Source organism: Rhinichthys klamathensis, unplaced genomic scaffold, assembly GCF_029890125.1.
Source record: "Rhinichthys klamathensis goyatoka isolate OS25496 unplaced genomic scaffold, OSU_Roscu_1.1 h1tg000722l_1, whole genome shotgun sequence".
Taxonomy (NCBI): domain Eukaryota; kingdom Metazoa; phylum Chordata; class Actinopteri; order Cypriniformes; family Leuciscidae; genus Rhinichthys; species Rhinichthys klamathensis.
The window spans coordinates 264,895-291,863 of NW_026607137.1; the positions used below are offsets into that span (position 1 = coordinate 264,895).

At 43.6% G+C, this 26,969-nt stretch overlaps 1 protein-coding gene across 1 annotated transcript in view; it reads left to right on the forward strand.

Annotated features, from left to right (window-relative positions):
* Positions 1-26,969, forward strand: part of LOC130077182 (collagen alpha-1(XXV) chain) — a 295,172-nt gene that overhangs the window by 76,003 nt on the left and 192,200 nt on the right. The window contains exon 2 of the mRNA XM_056242326.1: positions 22,961-22,987. The gene's annotated coding sequence lies outside the window, so the exon portion shown is untranslated. The remainder of the gene's footprint in view (positions 1-22,960; positions 22,988-26,969) is intronic.

The window sequence follows — 26,969 nt, forward strand, 5'->3', positions numbered from 1 at the left end:
GGTCTCCCTTCTGTGCGGCGACTACAAGCTGCTGTCTAAGGTCTTAGCTAATCGATTGGCAGAGGTTATGGACCAAGTAATTCATCCTGACCAGACATACTGCGTCCCTGGGAGGTCAATTTTTGATAATGTTTTTTTGATTTGTGATCTTCTTGATGTCTCTAAGAGGCTAAATTTGGATTATGGCTTAATATCATTAGATCAAGAGAAAGCCTTTGATCGCGTTGAGCACATTTATTTATGGAGAGTTCTGGAAGCCTTTGGTTCCCTTTCGTAGTCACTCCGAGTTACGTCGGATGACGGAGAATGGGGGTTTCGCCAGAAAGCCAATCCTCTTCGAGTATTAAAAAACGAGCCAATGGCAAAGAAATGCCATGGGTCTGCGGAATTTGCATAATGTATCTCCGCCCCACCGCGTGGGTATTTAAGGAGAGACACCTGCAACAGCAGATCATGTTTTCGCTTCGGAGCCAAGAGAACCTCTTCACTCCACAGCCACAAGACCTGAGTTTACAAGTGACTCACCTCTTCGAGACGAGCGAACTCTCCAGTGTTGGTGTGACGGCGGTACCCAGCGAGTCTTCACATTGCCTGCGATCTGTGCAGTGGTCTGCCTGACTTTGTGTTTTCTCCCTGGTCGCCTCAGCATTGCAGAGTTTTTCCTCTCCTAAAAGAGCTGCACGTGGCACGTCTTTTTAAAGATGTCTCGCCCGTGTTCTTCTGGTTGCGGTCGATATTTGTCATCTTCTGATGGGCACGAGCGCTGCTTTGTGTGTCTGGGCTTTGAACACGCTAAAGCAGCGCTCGTGGATGACTCATGTTCCTTCTGTGGGAACATGGCCATCGCAACACTAAGATTAAGACTCAATGATCTTTCAGTGAGAGTCCCCGCGTCCACCACCCGTTCTGCTTCCTCCACGAGAGGTGGTAGTTCGGCTGGGGGACAGGGTGATCTGAGGGTGACGGTGTGGAGCAATCCGACGATGCGTCCTCGGACCACGCCCCCCTCCGCTGTGTTGCAACCCGCGAGTGCCGCGGTGACTCAGGCGGGTCCTTCTTCGGAAGCCCCGCGTGTTTCATTCGGCGCTCCAGAGGATGACACGATGTCGATCGCGGCATCACAAGGTGGGCTCGAGTCTTCGGGAAGTGAGGATGCGGCTGCGTTGCCTCCTTCGGGAGTCCCAGCGTTGCCCGTGTCGGATCCCGAGATGACAGCCATGCTGTCCCGGGCAGCCGTGAGCATCGGGCTAGAGTGGAACCCTCCGCCCTGCCCCGAGCGCTCGCGGCTGGACGATTGGTCTTTGGGTGCGGCTGCCGCCTCACGGCCTCAGCCAACCCCAATTCCTTTCTTCCCGGAGCTGCATGAGGAGCTGTCGAGATCATGGAAGGCTCCTTTGACCTCCCGTGAACGCTCGTCAGCTTTCTCCGCCTTTCCTCCCCTCGATGGCGCAGCTGTCCATGGGTACACTGGTATTCCCCCGGTGGAGCGCTCTGTTGCGATGCAACTGTGTCCTCAGAGCGCATCCTCTCGTGGTAATCCTAAGCACCCGTCCAAGGCCTGTAGATTCTCGTCATCTATGGTGGCGAGGTCTCACAGAGCTGCAGGACAGGCGGCTGCTGCCTTGCATGCGATGAGCACCTTACAGGTCTACCAGGCCCAGCTGCTCAGAGACATGCACGAGGGCAGGACTGACCCAGGGACGTTCGACGAACTGCGTGCCGCCACTGACATCGCTCTCCGGGCGACGAAGGTGGCCTCACGCTCCCTGGGTCAGGTGATGGCCACTAATGTCGTGGAGGAAGCCGCAGGAAGGCGCCCCAGCCCCCTCAGGCCCCGCGCCCCGCTAAACGCCAGGCCAAGCCACGTTATTGAGACGGGCTGCTCAGTGATGGTGTCGGTTTTTTCCCAGGAGGCGGTTGCAGGCCCCCTCCTTCCCCCGGTGGAGGGCCGGGGGAGAATCTTTTGTTCTCCACTCCCCGCTGCTCACCCACGGGTGGGCAGCACCCTAATGTGGTTAAAGAAAGAACCGAAATGTCCATCACTGAGCATACAGAGCCGGATGACAGTGTGCGACGCCCCCGTGCCTCGCCACTCTCGTCCTGCTCTGTCTCTGAGGGCGAGGATGACAGTGCGTGCCGTCCCCGGACCACACCACTCTCATCCCCCTCTATTGCCAGACCCCTGGCAGAGCAGACCCCCGCGGAACGCTGGTCCTTCCCTGGTCTCCTCTGTCAGGGCGCGGAGCTTGGCTGTGCACACGCTCAGGGCCGCTATGCCACCCTTGCCTGTGCCGGTCACTCCGCTTCGCTGCCCCTCCGGGGGGACGTCTGTGGCTCGGATGATTCCGCTGGATCAGTTTTTGGGGGCTTGGTTAGAGCTCCCCAATCTGTCCCGTTGGGTCGCCCGAACTATCAGGCTCGGCTATGCGATTCAGTTCGCACGGTCTCCTCCCCGATTCAGGGGAGTCCGCTTTACTATGGTCGGTGGCAATGCCCCGGTCATGAGAGCGGAGGTTGCTACCCTGCTGGCGAAGGGTGCAATCGAGGCTGTCCCTCCAGCCGAGATGAGGTCAGGGTTCTACAGCCCCTACTTCATTGTCCCCAAGAAAACCGGTGGGTTACGGCCAATCCTGGACTTGCGCGTCTTGAACCGCTCCCTTCACAGGCTGCCGTTCAAGATGCTCACGGCCAAACGCATTTTCGAATGCGTGCGGCCACAGGATTGGTTTGCAGCGATAGACCTGAAGGACGCCTACTTTCATGTCTCCATTTTACCTCGACACAGACCGTTTCTTCGGTTTGCTTTCGAGGGGCAGGCATACCAGTACGCGGTTCTCCCATTCGGGTTGGCTCTGTCTCCTCGCGTCTTTACGAAGGTCGTCGAGGCAGCCCTTGTTCCCCTACGCGAACACGGGGTTCGCATCCTGAATTATCTCGACAACTGGCTAATATTAGCTCACTCTCGAGTTCAGGTTTGCGAACACAGAGACCTTGTGCTCCGGCACCTAGCCCGTCTGGGCCTTCGGGTCAACTGGGAGAAGAGCAAACTTTGCCCCATGCAGAGGATCTCTTTTCTCGGTATGGAGATAGACTCGGTCGCCATGTCCGCGCAGCTTACGAGCGAGCGCGCACACTCACTGCTGACTTGTCTTCGACAGTTCGAGGGCAAGAATGCGGTCCCACTGAAACTTTTTCAGAGGCTCCTGGGGCATATGGCATCCGCAGCCGCGGTAACGCCACTCGGATTGCTTCATATGAGACCGCTTCAGCTGTGGCTTCGCGATCGAGTCCCGAGGTGGGCATGGCATCGCGGTACGCTCAGAGTTCCAATAACTCCGACCTGCCGTCAGACCTTCACCCCGTGGCGGAACCTCAGCTTTCTACGGGCCGGAGTTCCCCTAGAACGAGTTTCCAGGCATGTTGTCGTCTCCACAGATGCCTCTGCCACGGGCTGGGGCGCCATGTGCAATGGACATGCAGCCGCGGGCTCCTGGACAGGACCCCAGCGCCTCATGCATGTCAATTGCCTCGAGTTGCTGGCAGTACGCCTTGCCCTGCACCGCTTCCACGCGTTGCTCCTGGGTCAATACGTACTTGTCCGCTCGGACAATACCGCGACTGTAGCGTACATCAACCGTCAGGGTGGTCTACGCTCTCGCCGTATGTCGCAACTCGCACGCCACCTCCTCTTATGGAGTCAGAAGCACCTGAGGTCCCTTCGTGCTATTTACATTCCAGGAGTGCGGAACCTTGCAGCCGACGAGCTGTCACGGCTCCGGCCAACCTCTGGCGAATGGCGACTCCATCCCCATCGGTCCAGCTGATTTGGGACCAGTTCGGGGACGCACAGATAGATCTGTTTGCCTCCCACGACTCATCCCATTGCGCTCTGTATTACTCCCTGTCCGAGGGCACGCTCGGCACGGATGCACTCGCGCACAGCTGGCCGCAGGGCCTACGCAAATATGCGTTTCCCCCAGTGAGCCTTCTCGCACGGACTCTGTGCAAGATCAAGGAGGACGAGGAGCAGGTCATATTGGTCGCCCCATACTGGCCCACCAAGACCTGGTTCTCCGAACTGATACTCCTCGCGACAGCACCTCCTTGGCCAATTCCTCTGAGGAAGGACCTCCTTTCTCAGAGACGGGGCACCCTATGGCACCCTCGTCCCGATCTTTGGAGACTCCACGTGTGGCAGGTTTGAGTACCCTGCCACCAGCGGTGGCGGCTACCATCACTTCCGCTAGAGCATCGTCCACGAGACATGTCTATGCGTTGAAGTGGAACCTCTTCGTTAACTGGTGCTCTTCTCGCCGAGAAGACCCCAGGAGATGCTCGATCAGCGTTGTGCTTTCCTTCCTGCAAGACGGGTTGGAGCGAAGGCTGTCTCCCTCCACCCTGAAGGTGTATGTGGCCGCTATCGCCGCATATCACGAAGCAGTTGAAGGTAAGTCTCTTGGAAAACACGACCTGATCATCAGGTTCCTGAGAGGAGCGAGGAGACTGAATCCTCCTCGCCCTCCTCTCGTTCCCTCTTGGGACCTCTCAGTGGTCTTAAGTGCCCTGCAGAGGGCTCCCTTTGAGCCTCTGCAATCAGCTGAGCTTAAGATCCTGTCAATGAAGACAGCGCTCCTGGTTGCGTTGGCCTCCATCAAGAGGGTAGGGGACCTGCACGCATTCTCCGTTGACGAAGCGTGCCTGGAGTTCGGGCCCGGTCACTCTCACGTGATCCTGAGACCCCGGCCTGGATATGTGCCCAAGGTTCCCACCACTCCCTTCCGGGACCAGGTGGTGAACCTGCAAGCGCTGCCCCGGGAGGAGGCAGACCCAGCCTTGGCACTGCTCTGTCCAGTACGCGCACTCCGTGCTTACGTAGACAGGACGCAGTGTTTCAGGACCTCAGACCAGCTCTTTGTCTGTTATGGTGGGAAGCTGAAGGGAAAGGCTCTCTCCAAACAAAGGTTGTCTCACTGGATAGTGGACGCCATTGCTTTGGCATACCAGCAGCAAGGTCGACCATGCCCCCTTGGTGTGACCGCCCACTCCACCCGGAGTGTGGCGTCCTCTTGGGCTTTAGCGCGTGGCGCCTCGCTGACAGACATCTGCAGAGCTGCAGGCTGGGCGACACCTAACACATTCGCCAGATTTTACAATCTCCGAGTGGAGCCAGTCTCCTCCCGTGTACTGTCTTTTTCAAGCTAACACGGGAACCGTTAGGTGTCTTCGCTTGCTCGCCACTCCACTCCACGGACTGGATACGTGCGATATTTCCTCAGGTAGCCTTCCTCTCTGAAGCCCTGAGTTCCTCCAGCACTGTTGACGCTGGCGCCAGTGTCCATTGCCTGTGCGTCGGCTAGGTGCCTCCGTGTGCATGGTTCCTCCTCCGAGCAACCCCCACATGTGTATTTCCACTGTAAGCCTCCTTGAGCATGTGTCTTTCCCTCGGCAAGCCTCCTTGCCACTCCTGGAGTTGAAAGTAGATGCCACCCTACGGGTTGGTCACTCCAGTGTTCCTCCATATGAAGCCCCCTCGGGCCATATGTGTATTCTTAAGTCCTCCCTACGGGTAGGCATGCTGCGGCATATCTCCCCTGAGATATGCTTCCCAGTGTACCTTGGTATTCCTGTGTTAAGTAGGACTCCTTCGTCCGTGCCTATATCACGACAGGGAGGTCAGACTTCGCAGGGCACTGGAGGACAGCTGTGAAGGTGGCGTGATTACACGGGGACCCCCATTCTCCGTCATCCGATGTAACTCGGAGTGACTACGAAAGGGAACGTCTCGGTTACGGATGTAACCCTCGTTCCCTGAGTAGGGAACGGAGACGTTACGTCTCCGTGCCACTTCCGCTGTACCGCTGGGTCGACGCCTGAGTTCAGTCTCGGCTCCTCAGCGAAGACATGATCTGCTGTTGCAGGTGTCTCTCCTTAAATACCCACGCGGTGGGGCGGAGATACATTATGCAAATTCCGCAGACCCATGGCATTTCTTTGCCATTGGCTCGTTTTTTAATACTCGAAGAGGATTGGCTTTCTGGCGAAACCCCCATTCTCCGTCATCCGACGTAACGTCTCCGTTCCCTACTCAGGGAACGAGGGTTACATCCGTAACCGAGACGTTTTTCCAAAACATTTATAGATCAGTTGAAAGTTCTCTATAGTGACGTTCAGAGCATTCTCAAGGTCAACGGTGGTTTGTGTGCTCCCTTTAAAGCCTGCAGAGGTATTAGACAGGGGTGTTCCCTTTCTGGTATGCTCTATTCTTTGGCCATAGAGCCTTTATTACAGCAAATTAGGTTGAAACTTGAAGGTATTTCTTTGCCAACGTGTAATTGTAACTTTTCCTTATCAGCGTATGCTGATGATTTAGTAGTTATGATTAGTAAGCAAAGTGATGTGCAGGTTTTATTTGAATTGCTTGGAGATTTTAAAACCTTGTCTTCTGCTAATGTAAATTGGAATAAGAGTGAAGCCCTTTTGATGGGAAGCTGGGAAAGTGGAAAACCACAACTCCCTTCTGGTTTACAGTGGGGAAAAGAATAATTTCGTTATTTGGGGGGTTTTTTGGGTGAGGATACAGTAGTACAGAAAAACTGGGAAGGTTTAATTGAAAAAGTCAAAGGACGCCTAGACAAGTGGAAGTATTTGGCTCCAAAATTGTCATATAGAGGACGCATTTTAATTGTTAATAACTTGGTGGCGTCTTCCTTATGGCATAGGTTTGCCTGTGTGGATCCTCCTTTGCAAATACTTTTAAAAATTCAGACTCTTATGGTGAACTTTTTTTGGGATAGGTTACATTGGGTTTCACAAAATGTATTGTTTTTACCAAAGGAAGAGGGTGGCCAAGGACTAATCCATCTTCAAAGCAGAATTGCAGCCTTTCGGTTGCAGTTTGTGCAAAGACTGCTGGATGGACCTTCAGACTGCAATTGGCGCGCTGTTTCATGCCTGATTCTACGGAGTTTTTCAGGTTTGGGACTGGACAAAGCACTCTTTCTAATGGATCCCCTAAAACTGGACACCTCTAAGTTGCCATTTTTTTATAGGAATACTTTTAAAGTTTGGAGTCTTTTTGTTATTCAACGTCCAGAAAACTCACCTTCTCTTTTCTGGTTACTGGAGGAGCCTTTAATCTACGGTGCTCGGTTGGATTTAACAGACAGTTCTTTTTTTCCTGGACTCAATAGGGTGCTGGTGGGACACGACGTTATCATTCTGAGTCGGCTACTGAACATTGTAGGGGCGGATTTCAAGGATGAAGTAGCCCTAGCTCATCACTTGGGAATCAGGTCTATTCGTCTGGTTACCCAGTTGCTCATGAAATGGAAAGCTGCTCTTGAAACAACTGAAATGGAACTGTTAAAAGAATATTGTGAAGGTTCTTGTGTTGCAAATCCCAAAGACTCTTTTCCTTGTTTATCTTTGTCTGTAAATGTTGAAGGGTTTATTTCCCCTTTTTTTAAAAATTCTGCATTTCTGTGTAAAGATTTTTTTTTAAGTACCGGTAAATCTTTGTACAGGTCCTGTGTTTTGGTGTTTAGTAAAAATGTCCTAAGTGCAAGAGTTGATACTCCCTGGCGTGATGTTTTTAAACTGGATGAGGGCGTGAAGCCTGAGTGGAGATCTTTGTATAAACCACCGTTGACCAAGAGAACAGGTGATTTGCAATGGAAGATCATTCATGGCGCTGTTGCGGTTAACGCTTTTGTTTCAGTTTTAAACCCTGAGGTTGACTCTGGATGTCCTTTTTGCTCTACTAGAGAAACCATTTTTCATGCGTTCATGAATTGTTGTAGACTACAACCTTTGTTTGAAGTTGTAAGCGATGTTTTTATGAGGTGCAATGAGACTTTTTCTCTGGAGACGTTCATTTTGGGGTACAAGTATGTGAGGAAAAAAAGTGTTGTCTGTCAGCTTCTGAATTTTGTTCTAGGCCAAGCAAAACTGGCCATTTATTTAAGTAGGAAAAAGAAAATAGAACAGAATCTAAATCAGAATATGGTTGCCTTGTTTTTTAACTTGGTGAAGTCAAGAGTTATGATAGATTTTTTATATTATAAGTCTATTGATGATTTTGTTACATTTGAATGTATTTGGTGCTACAAAGAGGCTCTGTGCTCTGTTTTTGAGGGTGAATTGATTTTTGTGCTGTGAGTTTCTTTATTTTATTTATTTCTATTTTTTATTTTTATTTATTTATTTTTTACATATATACTTTGGTTTAGAAGTCTATGGTGAATACTAGGTAATGTCTTTGTATACTGTATTGTAATAAAAGTTTTGTTAAAAATCAAATCTCTCTCTCTCTCTCTCTCTCTCTCTCTCTCTCTCTCTCTCTCTCTCTCTCTCTCTCTCTCTCTCTCTCTCTCTCTCACTTCCGGTGTGGTGGTTGGGGTGAATGTGCGGAGCGAATTTGAGAGCGTTGTTGTTGAGGGCGATTTTTTTTTCTTTTTTTTTTTCTCTTTTATTCTTTCTTTTCCCCTCGCTAGATTCGTCCCTATTAGGGTAGGGAGGTAAAAAGGTTTCTCTGTGTGTGTGCGTGGTTGGTAGCCGCTGGCATGGCGACTGCCAACACGCAGGGCACGTCTAACCTGTCCCTCAGGAATGGCTGCAGGTGTGTACCTGAGTCCGGGGTGACTGTGGAGTAACTGCTGTTGATTATCGGGGATAAACTAGGGTTTGATAATATCGTCTCGGCCTCGAGAATGAACAAAGCGGTGGTCGTGTTTTTAAAAACTGAAGCACTTATTAATGAGTTGACTGTGAGTGGATTATGGGTGAAAGAGACGTTTGTACCGGTAACCCCGCTATCCGCTCCAGCAACTAAAGTTATTGTCTATAATGCACCTCCGTTCATTTCAAATGAAGCCATTGTTAAAGAACTGCTAAGATTCGGTAAGATTGCGAGCCCTGTTAAAGCGGTACCTCTGGGATGTAAAGATGCCGCTTTAAAGCACGTGCTTTCTTTTAGGCGTATGGTTTACATGTTTCTTAGCTCTCCGGAGAGGACACTGGAGGCTTCTTTCCGTGTAACTCACGGAGAGAGCTCTTTTATGGTCTATGCTAGCTCGGAGAGTCTAAGATGCTTTGAGTGTGGAGACTTAGGCCATAAGCGATTTTCATGTCCGAAAAAAAACGAAGTCCGCGCTTCCACATCTCGCACTGACGATAATAACATTGAACACCATGTAAATATCGTAGAAACTCCGAGATATGAAGAACAAGATAATGGTGCTACAGAGGAAGTGGAGGGACAGCAAGAGGTGAGTGATTCTAATGTTAATAATGCTGGATGTGTGGAACAACCTGGATGTAGTTATTTACCTGATAAAGATGTGAGTGCTAGTGTTGATAATAATGTGAGAGATGCTGAGGATAAAGGTATGAGTAGTGATGTTGTACAGGTAGCTGGCTCTCAGGAGAAAATGGATGATGGTTTTGAGTGTTTATCACAGTACACTGACGATGGAATGAAAGATGATGAGTGGCCTGAGATGACTAAAGAGGCTGAGAAGGATTTGTATAGTGTTGAACAAATCAATTCCTTTTTAGATCAAACAAAAGGTAAAACAGGGGTTGAGATAAGTGATTACTTCCCGGATATGGAAAAGTTGATTGTTTCAGCAATGAGGGCTAGGAAGGTCAGCAGCTATGAGGAACTTACTCAGCAAAAAAGATACCGCCTTAAAAAGCATGTAACAAACCTAGGTAAAAAGCTAGGAAAAGCGAGGGGAAAATTTAGATAATTACTATGGCTGAAAACCTTTCCTTTCTGTTGTTTTCTTTTTTCTTTTTTTCTCTTTTCTCTATGGAGACTCTGAGGGTGGGGTCTCTTAATATTAATGGGATGAGGGATGGGAAAAAGAATGAACTACTTTCAGAAATGATTGGATTGAAAGGCTTGAATGTTACTTTTTTGCAAGAAACTCATAGCACTTGCAAGAATGAAGTTGACTGGGGTCTATGGTGGAAGGGAGACTATGTTCTTAGTCATGGTACTAATTTAAGTGCTGGTGAGGCTGTCCTTTTTTCTCCTACATCTAATGTAAAAATTTTATCAAAACAAGAAGTAGTACCAGGAAGGTTTTTAATTGTTAAGGCTGAAATCAGTCATCTAAAATTTCTTTTTGTAAATATTTACGCTTCTAATGTTGGAGCGGAAAGAAAGTTATTCTTTGCTAAATTAGAAAGCGTAAACAAAGAAGGAAGTGATGATTTTCTTATTGTTGTAGGAGGGGACTGGAACTGCACTCTAGATTTTGTTCTAGACAGAAACGGGGAAGAACCGCACGCACAGTCAGACTCTTGTTTGGCTAGTTTTTAAAAAAAGCTCAGTCTCTCAGATGTGTGGAGAGTGAATAACCCTTCTATAAAACAATATACATGGGTGAAAGTGAATAATGGGAGGATTTATGCTGCACGTTTAGACTGTTTTTATATATCTTCTAACCTGAAAAATAGAGTTGTTAACACAGAAATTATCCCTAGTAGTCTTTCAGATCATAAGCTTGTTACAGTTGGGTTTACCTTGTCTAAAAGTGTACATAAGAGCTATTATTGGCATCTGAATATTAAACTCTTAGAAGATAAGTCTTTTTGTGAAGATTTTGAGTTTTTTTGGGAGAAATGGCAAATAGAACAGAGTAATTTTGAAAATATTATTCAGTGGTGGGAGGTTGGCAAAGCCTATATAAGAGATTTCTCTCAAAAATATACTGCATACTCCTCTGTACGGTTGAAAAATACATTAAAACAGCTGGAAGCGGAAATTGCTGACATTGAAACAAATATGACTGTTAATGATGATGCTAATTTAAAAGACTTGTGGACTGAAAAAGAAAAAATGTTTTAAGTTCAATACTGGATGAAAAAGTTAAAGGGGCTCTTATAAGAAGCCGCTATTTACACTTGAAGGACATGGACGCTCCCACTTCTTATTTTTTTTACTTGGAGAGTAAAGTGGGTCAGCAGAAACAAATGATTTTACTGAAGGACAATAATGGACATGTCACATCAGAACCACTGGAGATGCGAATAATTGCTGTTGACTTTTATTCCAAATTGTATACTGCTGAAAGCTCAGATAAACATTCCAGGACTGAGCTGTTAAGAGATTTACCTGTTTTATCTGAAGAAAATAAGCTGTCATTAGAGAATGATGTCTCTTTTGAGGAAGTCTGTCGAGCTGTGATGGGTCTATCTTCAGGCCGTTGTCCGGGAATGGATGGACTACCAGCTGAGTTTTACAAGACTTTTTGGCCAATTGTAGGTCAGGACTTTTTCAGAAATGTTGTCATGAAGGAATTCTTCCAACCAGCTGTCAAAGAGCGGTTTTGGCTTTGCTCCCGAAAAAGGGTGATTTAACACTCCTAAAGAATTGGAGACCTGTTGCAATCTTGTGTACAGATTATAAAATATTTTCGAAGGTTTTAGCAAATAGATTAAACAAAGTTTTGCATGAAATTGTACATAAAGATCAATCATATTGTGTTAAAAATCGGTTAATTACAGATAATCTTCATTTAATTAGGGATGTTTTTGCTTATGCAAATTGTAATGATCTTAAAGGAGAACTCCGGCGCAAAATGAACCTTTGGTCTAATTACACATTGTTACCTAGTCAACCGTTCTCTGAGATTTGTTTTCATGATTATCGAATGTAAATAGTTTTATCTCTAAAAACAGTTTAGCCTATAAAGCTAGTATAACGCTAGTATATTGGGCATAGATCAATGACAAATAAAAATCGCTTGTTAATACCACTAACAAGGCTCAAAATAGCCCCACACTAACACGGTAGCATAATGAGGGTCCCTACCTTCAAACCGAAGCATTGAGAACTTTGTCAGTGTCCAGACAGTTTAATAAGAAGATATTTTAAACATACAGTCAACTTCGCGTATACAGGCAGAAGCCATCTTTGAAATACAGCCTTTACCAGTCGATCTACGAACGCCGATCCAAGCCTGCTGTTCGCGCTCACCTTATCACAACTTATAGCTCGTTCACATCTCACCAGCGCACTTGGATCGGCGTTCGTAGATCGACTGGTAAAGGCTGTATTTCAAAGATGGCTTCTGCCTGTATACGCGAAGTTGACTGTATGTTTAAAATATCTTCTTATTAAACTGTCTGGACACTGACAAAGTTCTCAATGCTTCGGTTTGAAGGTAGGGACCCTCATTATGCTACCGTGTTAGTGTGGGGCTATTTTGAGCCTTGTTAGTGGTATTAACAAGCGATTTTTATTTGACTTGACTTGACTTGACTTGACTTGACAGACTTTATTGTCATTCAGAATACAACAAGTGCATACAGAACGAAATTTCGTTTGCATAGGCCACAAATTTCTTACAGTTTCAATTTTACAGTGTAAATGTTCATCCCAAAAATTTGTACAAACAGTTTATAATAAATATATAAATAGCAGAGTATAAATAATTTAGCCCTCTAAACATCTAACTCAATATTTGACAGTAGTCAAGTATAAAACCAGCAGTACTATGGATTATTTATTAGTATTTAACAGTCTGATGGCTTGGGGTACAAAGCTGTTGTAAAACCTGGAGGTCCGACACCGAATGCTGCGAAACCTCTTTCTGGAGGCCAGCGGACTAAACAGACCGTACTGGGGGTGAGAGGGGTCCCCGCAAATTTTCCTGGCCCGAGAGGCACAGCGGTTCTCTGCAATGTCCTGAATGGAGGGAAGAGAGGTGCCGATGATTCTCTCCGCTGTCTTCACCACCCTTCTTACATCCTTCCAGTCAGAGGCCCTACAGCCTCCACACCACACTGAGATACAGCTGGTCAAGATGCTCTCTATGGTGCTTCTGTAAAATGTGGTGAGGGTAGGCGGGGGCAGATGGGCTCTTCTCATCCTCCGTAGGAAGTACATCCTCTGCTGTGCCCTCTTCACCAGTGATGCAGTGTTTACAGACCAGGTAAGATCGTGAGTAATGAACACACCCAGAAACTTTATACTGCTAACCACCTCAACGTTTATGTTGTTGATGAGTAGTGGAGAATGGCTGGGCTGGTTCTTCCTGAAGTCGACAATGAGTTCTTTGGTCTTTTCGACGTTCAGGATCAGACTGTTTTCTCTGCACCAGCCCACCAACTGCTCCACCTCCTCTCTGTAGGCCAGTTCCTTGTCATCCTTTATTAGGCCTACCACCGTTGTGTCATCCGCAAATTTTACGATGTGATTTGTGGCATGCCTAGGGACGCAGTCATGTGTCATCAAAGTGAACAACAGCGGACTCAGGACACAGCCCTGGGGGGAGCCAGTACTGAGAGTAATGACACTAGACGTATTTTGTCCAACCCTCACTGATTGAGGTCTGTCAGTGAGGAAATCAAGCAGCCAGTTCCGCAAGGGTGTACTGAAACCCATGGGTCCCAGTTTGTCTACCAGATGTTGAGGAATGATAGACAAACTGGGACCCATTTGTCATTGATCTATGCCCAATATACTAGCGTTATACTAGCTTTATAGGCTAAACTGTTTTTAGAGATAAAACTATTTACATTCGATAATCATGAAAACAAATCTCAGAGAACGGTTGACTAGGTAACAATGTGTAATTAGACCAAAGGTTCATTTTGCGCCGGAGTTCTCCTTTAAGTTGGGCCTTTTGTCTTTAGATCAAGAAAATGCTTTTGATAGGGTTGATCATGTTTTTTTGTTTGATGCCCTTAATGCTTTTGGTTTTGGAAAAAGTTTTATTTCAATGAACAAAATTCTTTATACCAAAGCAACATGTATGATTAAAATGGGTGGTGGGTTAAGTATCCCTATAGATGTAAGTAGAGGTATTAGACAGGGTTGCCCAATTTCAGGACAATTGTATAGTATCGTAATTGAACCATTGCTATGTAAACTGAGAAGGGAACTAATGGGTTTACAGGTTAATACCATGAATTACTCTATTAAACTATCTGCATATGCTGATGATCTCACAATTATAATTAGAGAAGAAAGTGATATTCAGGTACTTAATTCTGCTCTGGATGTGGATGCTCTTAAATCGGACACTCTTAGAAAAGCCATCTGGGCAGCAAATGTCTTAAAGATTGGACATTTGAGAATCAATAAAGAATGGATTAACCTTGAGAATTTAGCTGAAAAGTTGAGAATTAAATCTATCAGACTGATAAAAAATGTGTTGACTCAGATAATTGAGACCTTGCCTCAGGATTACAAATTGGCAATGGAAAGTTTTGAAAAAGAGACTGATCACTGTAGTTTTCCTCAGTTGCTTTTTTCACCAGAGAATGGTACATGGCAAGAGAAAGAAGGATGTTTGCTCTCTTTTAAGACTCATCAGCCAAAGTACTTTTGCAATGCTGATAAGAAGGACATATATACTATGTGTGTGAAATCATGGCATCTTGAGTCCAAATGGCAAGAGTTTTTTGGGCTAGGCGCCTCCCCCAAAGGCAGCTGGAGGTCCCTGTACAAACCTCCCATTGAGAAGAGGTCTGGAGACCTGCAGTGGAGGATAGTACACGGGATTATAGCTAAACAGGCACATAGCACACCTTGATCCACAGGTAGGGGAGGGCTGTCCTTTCTGTGGGGAACAGGAGACAGTTTTTCATTTGTTTTTAAAGTGTAAGAGACTTTTTTGTATTTTAGAAGAGTGGTCTAATAAATTAGGAGAAATTTTTACACCAGTTTTTTTTTATTTATGGTCCAAAATACAGTAGAAGAAAGAGGGAAGTGTATGTGTTAATACATTTTATTTTTGGAAAAGCTAAACTGGTAATTTGGCTATCAAGAAAATATAGTTTGAACAGGGCTGGGTCAGATGATATTGTGTCCATTTTAAAAGGACTGGTAAAATCGCGCATTAAAATTGAGTTCACATATCATAAACTGGTAAATAACACAGAGAAGTTTAAACATAGATGGGCTGTAAATCAGTGTCTTTGTGATATTGATAGTGATGATTGTTTGCTTTTGTATTTTTAAATTTATTTATTTCTCTTTATTTATTTATTTTATTTATTTATTTATTTTATTTTTTTTAGATGTATTTTTTGGTTTTTGTCCTGGAAAAATAATGTAAAATTGCATTTTTAATAATTTTTGGCAAATAAAGGTATTTTTGAGCCTTTTTTTCTCAGACGCATCAAGGTGAGTTCTCTCTCTCTCTCTCTCTCTCTCTCTCTCTCTCTCTCTCTCTCTCTCACACACACACACACACACACACACACACTTTAATATGTTATTATACTCCATATAACTCCATGTAAAAGCCAGACACTAAGCTTTTTTTGCACAGGCCTATGGGTTAATGGTGCCACCTGGTTATCAACAGTAAAAATTACAAATTTGACCTCTTCCCAACAGGGAAAACCACCACCAACAATCAAAAATGCATGATTATATGGTGCCATGGCTTTGCAGTAAAAAAATGTGGTTATAATGTAGGTTAATGGGGCAAAAACAGTCACGAACAGTAAATGAGGGAGAAAAAGTTATAATTTGATGCTGCACAAAAACTAACAATGCATCAAAACCAATGTTGTTTCTAATCTTTGACATGTCCAAGACTGTGATAAAAGGTTAAAAAAAATCCAGTCCACAATCACATTTTATATTGAAAATAAGTCATTTTGTGTGTGTTTTTTTTTTTTTTTTTTTTTTTTAATCAGTGACATAATTTATGAACTTGGCAATTAAAGAGTTAAAATCCTGATTTTTTTTAAAAACATTTAGTAGTTTTGTTTAGGACTAAGGTTGATTAATAGATTTATGCAAAAAAAAGTAGTGGCTGTTTTCAGCCACAAACAGAACGAAAGGGTAGTGAATTTGAACAATGCACAAGGGTTAACTCCCCGGAATCACCCAATGAATTAAGAGGCATTGTTAACTCTTACATTATAATTACATGTACAATCAAGGCATCAGATGAAAGCTTATCTTCCACTCTTTTAAAAGGTGTGCTCAGTTTGTTTCTAGCATAAAGTATAAGGGAGATATGGCTCAGGATTCATGAATATAATTAAACCTTTTTAGCATGTTTTGGTGATTCCGGGGAGTTAAAGCAGAATTTGAGGTAGCATTGTTTTGACCCTAAATTACAAGTTTCCAGCAGCTTGTTGACCGGGTTGTGATCCTCAGACATCATAGATTTCATTTTTATATGAAAACCTTTTACAGCAGCCCATGTCTGATTTCCTAAAAAACAGGTGTTTTGCCCCCTGGGTATAAGAGGTTTAAAGGGGTCATATAATGCCATTTTTGTACAAGCTAGTATGATTCTTTAGGGTCTAAATTAAAAGTTTGTAATATACTTTAATTAAAAATTCTCATTAGTATTGTAAGAAAACACTTATTTTACTTGGTCAAAAACAGCTCTGTTTTCAGCACGCCGTTTCAGTGCATATGACTTTAAATGATAATGAGCTTTGCTCACCCCGCCTCTCTGTTCTGTGTGTACATCGTTTGTAACACAATAACACAATAACCATAACGCGTTGTTCAGTATAAACGTGGGATTATGAATTATATTGAGAACATCATACATAGAAAACATGCCGTAATGTACCCTAAGTGTAAACCTTAGACGCATTCATTGTGAAGCGTGCAGCTAGCGATTTGCAAAGATTAATATAAATATTAATATAAAGTTTAATAAAACGTTACACTCACTTCAGTTGTTCTAGAGGTTCAGCAGGAACACGAATAGCTGGTACCGATCCTTTATTCAGGAGCAGCTTCTTAGCAAAACCAGCTCATACTGACCCTCGTTTATAAAGCAGTCTGCTGAGAAATGATTCGCGCAAACATGAGAGCATTGACGTTGCTCGTGGGGAATATTCCCTTCGAAAACAAACTCAGCCACTGCGTCTTCAGCGGTTCGGATTTAGGAACATTAAAATGACTGCTGTGTTCGTTATTACACCCAAGAACAGAACACCACAATCGCTTAGACGCCATTCTGCTCATAGACAGTGCTCCAGCATATCAACAATGACCGCGCCGGTCCGCGCAGACTATGATTGACAGCTCTCACGAGCGAGGGCGGGTCTGTGTTGAAACGATGCTGTCAATCAACAATCGTGGGAGGGGCTTCCGAGCGTGTGACGTCACAAAATCGAACGGCTCAATTTGAGGCAGGAGAAAACATATAAGGAGATTAAAACAAAAACACTGGATGGATTTTTATCATTTTATGATGGTACAGGCACTGCCAACACACATTTCAGTACAATCAACTTGTAAAAGTGCATGTACCATTATATGACCCCTTTAATAATAGCCAGCTTAAAAGTTTTCGGTACATATCCTAAAATCAAAGATGAATTAATGATTTTAAGTAGAGGATCTATGACCTCTGGAAGCATCTCTTTCAGTAGCTTAGCCGGTATAGGGTCTAGCATACACATGGCTGATTTAGATGATTTAAAGAGTTCAGACAATTCTTCCTCTTCTATAACAACGAATTAATGGATTTTTTCCTCAGCGACACTAGAGTGCACTGTCTGATGCCATACTGTAGTAGACGGTTCCATATGTGGCAGGGCGGATTAGATCCCGCCCTATTAATTGTGGTGAGTGATGGGTGTGACAGCCTATCGGCAGCCATCCCTGGCATATTTAAGGCGGAGTTCAGGCCACCTGGGTATGCGTCATTGTCACGATCGCTTCTGTGTGGGTGCGTGCGCAGCTCTGCGGGAGCCAGGTTATGGCTGGGATCGGTGCGACCTTGCTTTTGGGTGCAGGCTGTCTTTTACTACAGCTGAGGTGTGTGATCCGATGGAACACCTGTGCATTTGTGGTTTGCCTATGGTGAACGAAGCTGTGAGTCACCTGAATATTTTGTGGGTCTAGCGATCCACTACTGGTGCGTCAATCCGCTCGTGAGCGGTTCGTCTCTGTTGACTGCGGGGCAAATGCGCCCTAGACAATACTGTTAGACTGCACTGTTTGTTCTGCTGCCATATTAACCTACGGTGTGACCGTTTCCTGTTTGTTTGGGGCGGCAGTGGCTCAGTGGTTCATGTGGGTTGTCTACAAACCGGAAGGTTGGTGGTTCAATCCTCGGTTCCACCTGACCAAGTGTCGAGGTGTCCATGAGCAAGACACCTAACCCCAGCTGCTCCCGACGAGCTGGATGGCGCCTTGTATGGCTCCCGTCGGTGTATGAATGAGTGAGTGAATGGGTGAATGTGAGGCAAAATTGTAAAGCGCTTTGGTGGCCATTGGGTCTGTGAAAGCGCTATATAAATGCAGTCCATTTACCATTTTATATTTGTAGCTTTATGCTAATGCTGGTGGCTTAAGTGAAGAGCGGCTAGTCTCAGAGCCGTCACTTAAAGTTTGACGTGCCAGTAATTATGTACATTAGCCCCACCTTTTGTAATATTGCCACCAGCAGTCTGTTAACTGTTTTTTTTTATTTGTTTTCTGTGATTTCATCTGTTTACTTTGTCCAAACAGTAGTTTTCCGTTTGTATTGTTTGATTTGCAAAATGTGTTTTGCTTTGTTTTTGTTTATAGCAGTTGGCTGCTCCACAATGTGTCCAGGCTTGAATGGCAATGTAATGTAGCGTTAAACTCGTTGGGTTTACAATAATATACAGTATTTCACAATTAGCCGCAGACACATGTATCACGTTATAGAAGAACAATTCAACCTATACAAGGAAGGTCAAAAACGGCCATTTTTGACCTTCCTTGTACAGGTTGAATTGTTCTTCTATAACGTGATACATGTGTCTGTGGCTAATTGTGAAATACTGTATATTATTGTTTTTTTGTTTCTTTCAGGAGCTGAAGGCCCCCGGTGTAGGGAAGCTAGCTGTATTTGCCCTTTTTGGTGGTGGTGTTTCCTTCACCGAGTTTTTTTCCCATTAGCACCTGCGTTTCTTTCACTTAGCTAGTGTGAGAGTGTTTGTGAGGAGTGGAGTGTTGTGAGTGGTGTGGTCTTAGGATGCTCACTGCCCAGCTAGCTCCCTGCCGGTAAGCCTCAGCCCGAAAGTGTGTTATTGTGTTTTTGTTTTGGACGCACACTGAAGTAGTGTAAAACTCTTGCTCCTCCGGAGTCAATAGTTTTTATATACATTTAAAATAAGTAGGATTTTGAAAAATAAAGTATTTTTGTATTCAGATTCACGTCTCTTGTCCTCTGTGGTAGCGAACCTGTGTGTTCTTGTGAAATTTCCCCGTTCAGTGAAACGTTGTGGCGTAGTCTGCTTTTTCTTTTTTTTCTTTTTTTTCTTTTTCTATACTTTTCCCATAAGTGTAACTTTTGCCCTACCCCCACCTCGCCACACATAGTTATATTTTTCTCCCCATTATTATCATAAAGTCATTACTGCTATGCTGTTTGCAAACTTCAGAAGCTGAAGCTTTATTTCTTGTTAATTTAGCCACTGTATAAATTAAATACATAGGGTTGTGTTTGTTTTCTTCTAAGAGAGACGAAAAATAAGCAGATCTAGCAGTTTTTAAGGCCTTTCTGTACATAATCGTGATCTTTTTCCACGAAAAGCGAAAAATCTCTAGTTTTGTTTTCTTCCAGCTACGCTCCATTTTTCTGGCTGCTCTCTTGAGGGCCCGAGTGTGCTCGTTGTACCACGACATTGGACTATTTTCTTTAATCTTCTTTAAATGCGAAGGAGCAACTGTGTCTAGAGTGCTGGAAAAGAGAGAGTCAAAAGTTTCTGTCGCAATATTGAGTTCTTCTAAGCTATCTGGGATGCTGAGGAGATGAAACTGATCAGGAAGATTATTTATAAAGCAATCTTTAGTGGCAGAAGTGATAGTTCTACTCTATTTGTAACAGGGATTTGCAGCCTTAGTTAAATGAAGTATACACAAGACTAGATATGATCTGAGAAGTCATCACTCTTCTGCAGAATTTCGACGGCATCAACATTGATTCCATGTGGCAATATTAGATCTAAAGTATTATTACGACAATGAGTGGGACCTGACACGTGTTGTCTAACTCCAATAGAGTTTAGAATGTCTCTAAATGGCAATCCCAACAAGTATTTTTCATTATCTACATCGATATTAAAATCACCAAAAATTAGGACTTTATCTGCAGCCAGTACTAACTCTGATAGAAAATCAGCAAATTAGTTGATAAAGTCTGTATGGTGGCCTGTATACAGTAGCCAGCACAAATCTCAAACGTGATTTATCATTTACACTAGATAGTGTTACATTAAGCACCAACACTTTAAAATAATTATATTTGAAACTAGACTTCAAGTTCAAGTTCATTTTATTTATATAGCACATTTTATAACAGCCGCTGACTGACAAAAGCGCTTTACAGAACTACAAAATTAAAAGACAATAATACCATGCATAACAGCACAGCACAGATAAGTACAGCAAAGCTAAGAACAGCCTTAAACAGGAGTAGCAAAAACATTGTCGGACTTAAAATAAGAAAACAGAAATGGCAAAAACAGTATCAGACTCATCAATAATAAAACAGAAATGGCAGTATCAGACTTATATAAAAAGGAAAAACAGCATCATACTCAAAGGAGAAATAGTAAAACTAACCAACCTTATTTATAGGCCAAGGTAAACACGTGCGTTTTTAAAAGTGACTTAAAAGAGATCACGGAAGGGGCTATCCTAACTTCTATGGGCACATTGTTCCACAGCCGAGGCCCAACCACAGAGAATGCTCGATCCCCTCTGCGTTTGAGTCTGGAGTGTGGGACTAATAACAGGTTCTTATCGCTTGATCTCAGACTTCTTGATGGAGTATATGGTTGTAACAGTTCAGATAGGTAGCTCGGTGCTTGGTTGCATAGAGATGTATAAACAAAAGGATTTTAAAATCAATTCTGAAATTAATGGGCAACCAATGAAGAGACCTCAGAATTGGGGTGATATGGTCACTTTTTCGACTATTTGAGAGGAATCTTGCAGCAGCATTTTGCACTAATTGAAAACGAGCAGTTTGAGTTTTTGAAATACCGCAGTAAAGTGAATTGCAGTAGTCTACGCGTGAGGCGATAAAGGCATGAACAGCCATCTCAAGAGTTTTATGATTAAGGAAAGGTTTGACTTTCGACAGCAGACAAAGTTGATAAAAACAAGAGCTTATTACAGAGGAGATTTGTTTATCAAAGTTTAAAGACTCATCCAGTAGAACGCCCAGGTTCCGTACACTTGAAGATCTAAAAGCCGATAGTCTGCCTAGGTCGAAGTTGGCAGCCTGAGAATTAACAGTGGACCCAAAAACAATGATCTCGGTTTTGTTTCCATTTAGAAATAAAAAAATTTGGTCCAGACAAAATTTAACTTCATCTAGACAACTTAGTAATGATGAAAGGGCAGAGGAATCATTTCTCTTGATTGGTACATATCATTTAAAATATCATGATGTCATATCATGATGTCATATCATGATGTCATTTAAAACTCTCAACAGGGCAGATTCAGTACTGTGAGCAGACTTAAAACCAGATTAGAATTTTTCAGAAATATCATTGCAGTACTTCTCAGTAATACTGAAGATATTACTTTAAATTACAGCAATACCTCCCCCTTTGCCTTTCAGGCGAGGCTCATGTTCATAACAATAATCTTGGTGGGTGGACTTATTTAAAGTAATGTAATCGTCTGGTTTAAGCCAGGTTTATGTCAAACACAGCACATCTAGGTTATGATCTGTAATTATACCATTAACAATAAGTGCTTTTGAAAAAAGGGATTAAATATTCAGCAATGCGAGCTTTATCATTTGTTCATTTGTATTATATCTGTATTATATCACTACCAACACCCAGTCCCCCCATACACATGTACACAGACACACATGCATACACGCACATAACACACACATACAACATACATACATCACACACACACACACACACACATGCAGATAAAGTTGTGAGCCTATTGCAATAACGGACTATAACTGCAAAAAAAAAAGTTTAGTTTAGTGGCAAATATGCACTGGTATGTAGGCACATATGTAGCTGAATTGTCATCACCTTTGTCACCTAAATGAAGGGGGATTTTCTATGATGTACACTTTGTTTGTATTGTTCAATCTTCATTGTCATTGGGGGTAATTCATGTATGCTATATGAAGGGCCCCAGGCTGAGGGAAGGCCCCGGTGATGCTGGAAAAAAAATATAACCTCATTTTATAATGTATTGACTGTCCCTTTAAAATTACGCTTTATAGCTTTGCTTTGAATGCATTTGCAGGCTTTTCAAAGTTCTGTCATGAAACACTAGATGGCTCAGGCTGATAGGTCCTTAATTCAATCTACTTGCAATCACATCATTCTCTATAGGGCACAGCTGATTGGTTCCTGCTGTATCAGTAGCCAATGAACTCGCTGCTCAACTATCAATTACTTGGTCAGCATTTACAGTAGCAGTTGCAGCGCACTTTCAAAAACCCTTTCCCTTCCCCAGATCCACCTGTATAGATCTGCTATGGGTAATTTATGTATGCTATATTGTACAGCAGCAGCATCTCTTACTTGCTTACAGCAGCGTGTCGTGTATGTATTAGCAGTAACAAGTTCAATACTTGCTCTGCAACAGATCAAACATATCAACATGGTCATAGCCATTACCATGCCAAACACTCCTCTGAGTGTTTGGCATGGTAATGGCTATGACCATGTTGATATGTTTGATCTGTTGCAGAGCAAGTGTTGACTTGCTCTAGTTGTCATGACAGAACTGTAATTACTGTAAAATATTCACATTCGTTTTCTGTTAAAATGATAAACATTGTTTTAGTGGGCATTCACATTCACTCCTGACCACTCTCCACAACAGTTTGTTTTATGATAAGTGATTTTACTTTCAACCTCAATTAATTTTTGAGGATATGGATATCATCATTGTGGTTTAAATTACTTTGGTACTCTTTTTTCGTTGGCTGTATTTGTGTACAATATTACAAAATTATATTCTATCATTCTGTTTTTCTCTCTTTTATTATAGGGGGATCAAGGCGACCAGGGTCCACGGGTATGTGTTTTTTTTCTTGCATGTCACGCTCTGATGTGTGGATGAATGTGTGTTATGTCTCCCTTATGCCTTATGGACTTGTGGGCTGCATGTTTGAGATGCATGGGTTTCTGTGGACAAGCTGACTCAGGCTTGTCAGGCACAACAGAGCCTTACTGGTGTGTGTGTGTGTGTGTGTGTCTGTGTGAGTGTGAATAAGGCTTAAAACTATAAATGGGCTCATATCAGTTGTGCAAGATCAAAGTCAAAGTCCTAACATACTGCTCATAATGGCGTGTGTGTATGTCAGACTAAGAGCTCATTCAAAGAATGTAATTATTTCCAGCTCAGTTGCTTGACAGCTTGATAAATTCATACCTCTTAAAGGAATATTATGAAGAATGCGCTTTGCTATAGTTTACAGATTATGAAATAAATCACTTGCATATCTCATTCAATTATCCTTGTATGTGCACTGACTGCTCTTCAGTTGAGCGAAACAGCTTCTCTCTAACACAGAATAGTGTCTTTTCTTCTCATGATCTCTCTCGCTCTCTCTGTTACTTTGTGCATTTTCTTGGTATGTATCATAATCTTGAACAGACTCTAAGGGGGTCTCAGCTTAAAGTGAGTGCCTTGAACTGTTTTCGCCCATGCATTGGAGTGAGCGGAAGTTAACTTTTTTAAATAGTCAAGTCAAGTCAAGTCACCTTTATTTATATAGCGCTTTTTACAATACAGATTGTATCAAAGCAGCTTCACAGTGATAACATGAAAATAATACAAAAAGTTTGTTTCTAGAAGAAAATTGCATCATCGTCCACCTGAAGTAAGGCAGATCAATAATATTGTTGAATATTAAATCTGCCGTGCAAAGGCAAAAGACCGTAACTTCGTTTTTGGTCGAAAATGAGTTATTGATATTTTTGGCACATTCAAGACCTCCTTTATCATGTGGATAAGTATCTTGTGTCAGGTGTGTGAGAGAAAGGACCCAAATGCGCTGTAGCAATGAAACAGTCTTTAATAAACTCAGGATGCTGTCCACAGCCAATTAGTAGTAACAGAGAAATACATTCAATAAGTAATGTAGAGCATAAATAGCCAGCAGAGTGGACTGAAGAAACGGAAAATAAATCCTCCTTTGGACAGCGAAGTGCAGACTGCATCAGTGGACTCGGGAGGAGAACAGCAGGCTTAGGAAACCTCGGAATTCCGGAGCACAGAGGATGGCTGGATACTGGCGCTGGTCTCTGCAATAGTTTGAGCTGAGTAGAGTTCAGAGTGCGAGCAACAGCATACACAGAGAAATACCTGCAGCTGGATTACGTTCAGCAGTAACTGCTAGACAACTGGACAGGACAGGACAGGACAGGACAGGACAAGACAGGAACGAGAGGTGAGAAGGCTGCGATACTTCAAGTATGTACATGAATAATCCGGCGACAAGACAGGGGAGAATGAGGACTAGAAGAAGCAAACACAATTAGGAGGAAAGGGGGAGCAGGTGGAGGAATGATTAGCACGATTACAGGAGTAGAGTAGGAACAGCTGAGAATGATGAGAGAGCGTGAGTAATGTGTGTATGCTAGAGGAGCGGGGAGTGAGTGAACAGGAGAGGGAGACAGAGAAACGAGAGAGAAACCAGGATCATGACATCTTGAGTCAATTCTGTTGTTTTTTCGAGAAAATAATAGTTTGTCTTAACCGTAACTTCCAAAAGCCCATGAGAAACCAAGGCAGAACACCGTAACACCAGTTACGGCTCTTTGGCTTAGTTTTGGAACGCTCATATTGAGTTACGGCACTCTGCCTATTTTTAGCCGCGCGTCAATATGAAGTTACTGTGCTGGCGTTCTATCAAATAATGCTACCTATCAGATTATACGGTGTTCTGCCTTTGTTTTACTCTCCATTAAAAATGAAATTACGATGTAGCCTGTGTACTTTGTACAGTTACCATCCGTCCCTGTAACTTCTGATGTCCTCATAGCTTTGTCCTGCACTAATGCGGTCAGAACATTTAGTATGCTCTTAACCCGCTCCATCGACAAACGTGCGATATCGATCGCGAAGGATATACGCAGAGTTGACAGAAAAATGTTACACATGCCGAAGCAGGTCAATACAACAAAGAACTAAAGCCCCGCCTCACCCAGTTCGGGTACCGGACCTAGTTGAAACAATCATGCATCTAGCTGGCAGAGTGCCAAAACTTCGCCCGTGCTGAACACGGTCGAGCCGACACGGGACTAATATCAGAGTGATAATAATGAAGCAACAAGGGAATATTGGCGCATACATCATAATGAAGCAAGAAGTGCTGGTGCATACAACATCAGAACAGCTGTGGTAAAGCATGCATACAAAACACAGCGCCCGGAATAAATCCGCGGGACGAGCGAAGTGCACGCACAATAATAGGGCAGACAGCTGAAACCAACGCATACTGAAAAGACGCAGAACACAGAAGGTTGTGCTATAAATGCATTAGTCGTCTAAGTAGTCCAGAACGCGCTCCCTACTGAGTCCTAAGGGGTAAAGCACTGCATAGGCTACTTTTCGTGAACGGAGCGTGACACCTTCGAACACGAATCTCGGTAAACACCTGTGAAAGTATGCGTCTTTCAGATCCACCGCTTTCAGATCCGGGTCGAATGTGCGCGAGGATCTGTTTTATCGTGATCATTACATTACATCGGTACCACTTGAAGATACTCTTTAGTCTTTACCGCTATGGAGGTATTTTGTCATGTCTAATGTATTAGGGCCACCAGAATGGAACCAAAGCACAATAACTAGAAGGCTAGGTAATTGTAAATCATACAAAATAAATGCCATGATCACTAGATTTTATACAGGTGTTACTATAATGATTTTGTTAATGGTGATCAGTAACCAAATATTGATAATGTGGAAGTTACTGCCTTTTGCCTTGGCATGACTTCTCACTTTTTGCTGACAATACAAAGGCAGAGTACAGTAACTTTAAAATAGTGGTCAAAAGTCAAGTTTGAGCTCAAAATTTTGTTATGTAGATAATTTTCATTACTTAAAGGTGCCCTATGTAAAAATTGAGGTAAAATTATCCAAAAAATAAGCTACACGCATCAAAAGAATGAGAAGAAATAAGTGCAATGATGTCATTAAAAAATTGACAAGTTATAGTGCTGCCGAGATATAAACCTAAATTAGCATGCTAAATTACTAGCGCCGGCCCGACTGGTGTCGTAATACCAGTTTCGGCCATGGGAGGCGGTATGCGGGCAACATACATAACCACCAGCCAAACTGCAGTACACGAATAACTCGCACGGCTTGTGGGTGTACTTAAATCTGATGTCAATCGCGTCTATATGAGACCGGCCTTTATAATTTAGTGTTGAGATGTTGTTCATTGAGTCTCTACTCTCTAAAAATCTCCAAATGAACTGCGGTCTTACTATCGTGTCAATTGATTTGATTAGTATGCGGGAGGGAGAGAGAGAGCAGGAGGACTGCGCTCGTGTTGTTTGAAGACGTGAGAGTGCGCGCGCGCGGCCGGGGCGCTCTCTCTCTCTGCTCGTTTGTCAAGCGCAGCAGTCATTATATTCTACATCACTCACCGATCAAAATAGGCTTTGGCGGGACAAAGCGGACGATTTGACGGTTTTAGAAGATTAACAACCCGAAACTAAAAAACAGACTAGAGTAGGCCAACTTTCTGGAGGTATACTGCCCCCATTTGGTATGGAATTTATTTTTTGGCAGACATTCCACATGGCACCTTTAAACATCTAATTGCCAGATTTTCAGCGTCCTTTTCAGCGATTTTCAGCGTCCTACCTATAATTAATTTGGCGGGACAACTACAAATCTTTAAAGTCATTTTTCTCAGTTCCACACTCTAGCGAGTTAAGGTCTTTTGCCTTTGTAGGGCAGAAATGTCCCCAACTAAGCAAGCCAAAAGCCAAGGCAACAGTGGCAAGGAACCAAAACTCCATTAGGTGACAGAATGGAGAAA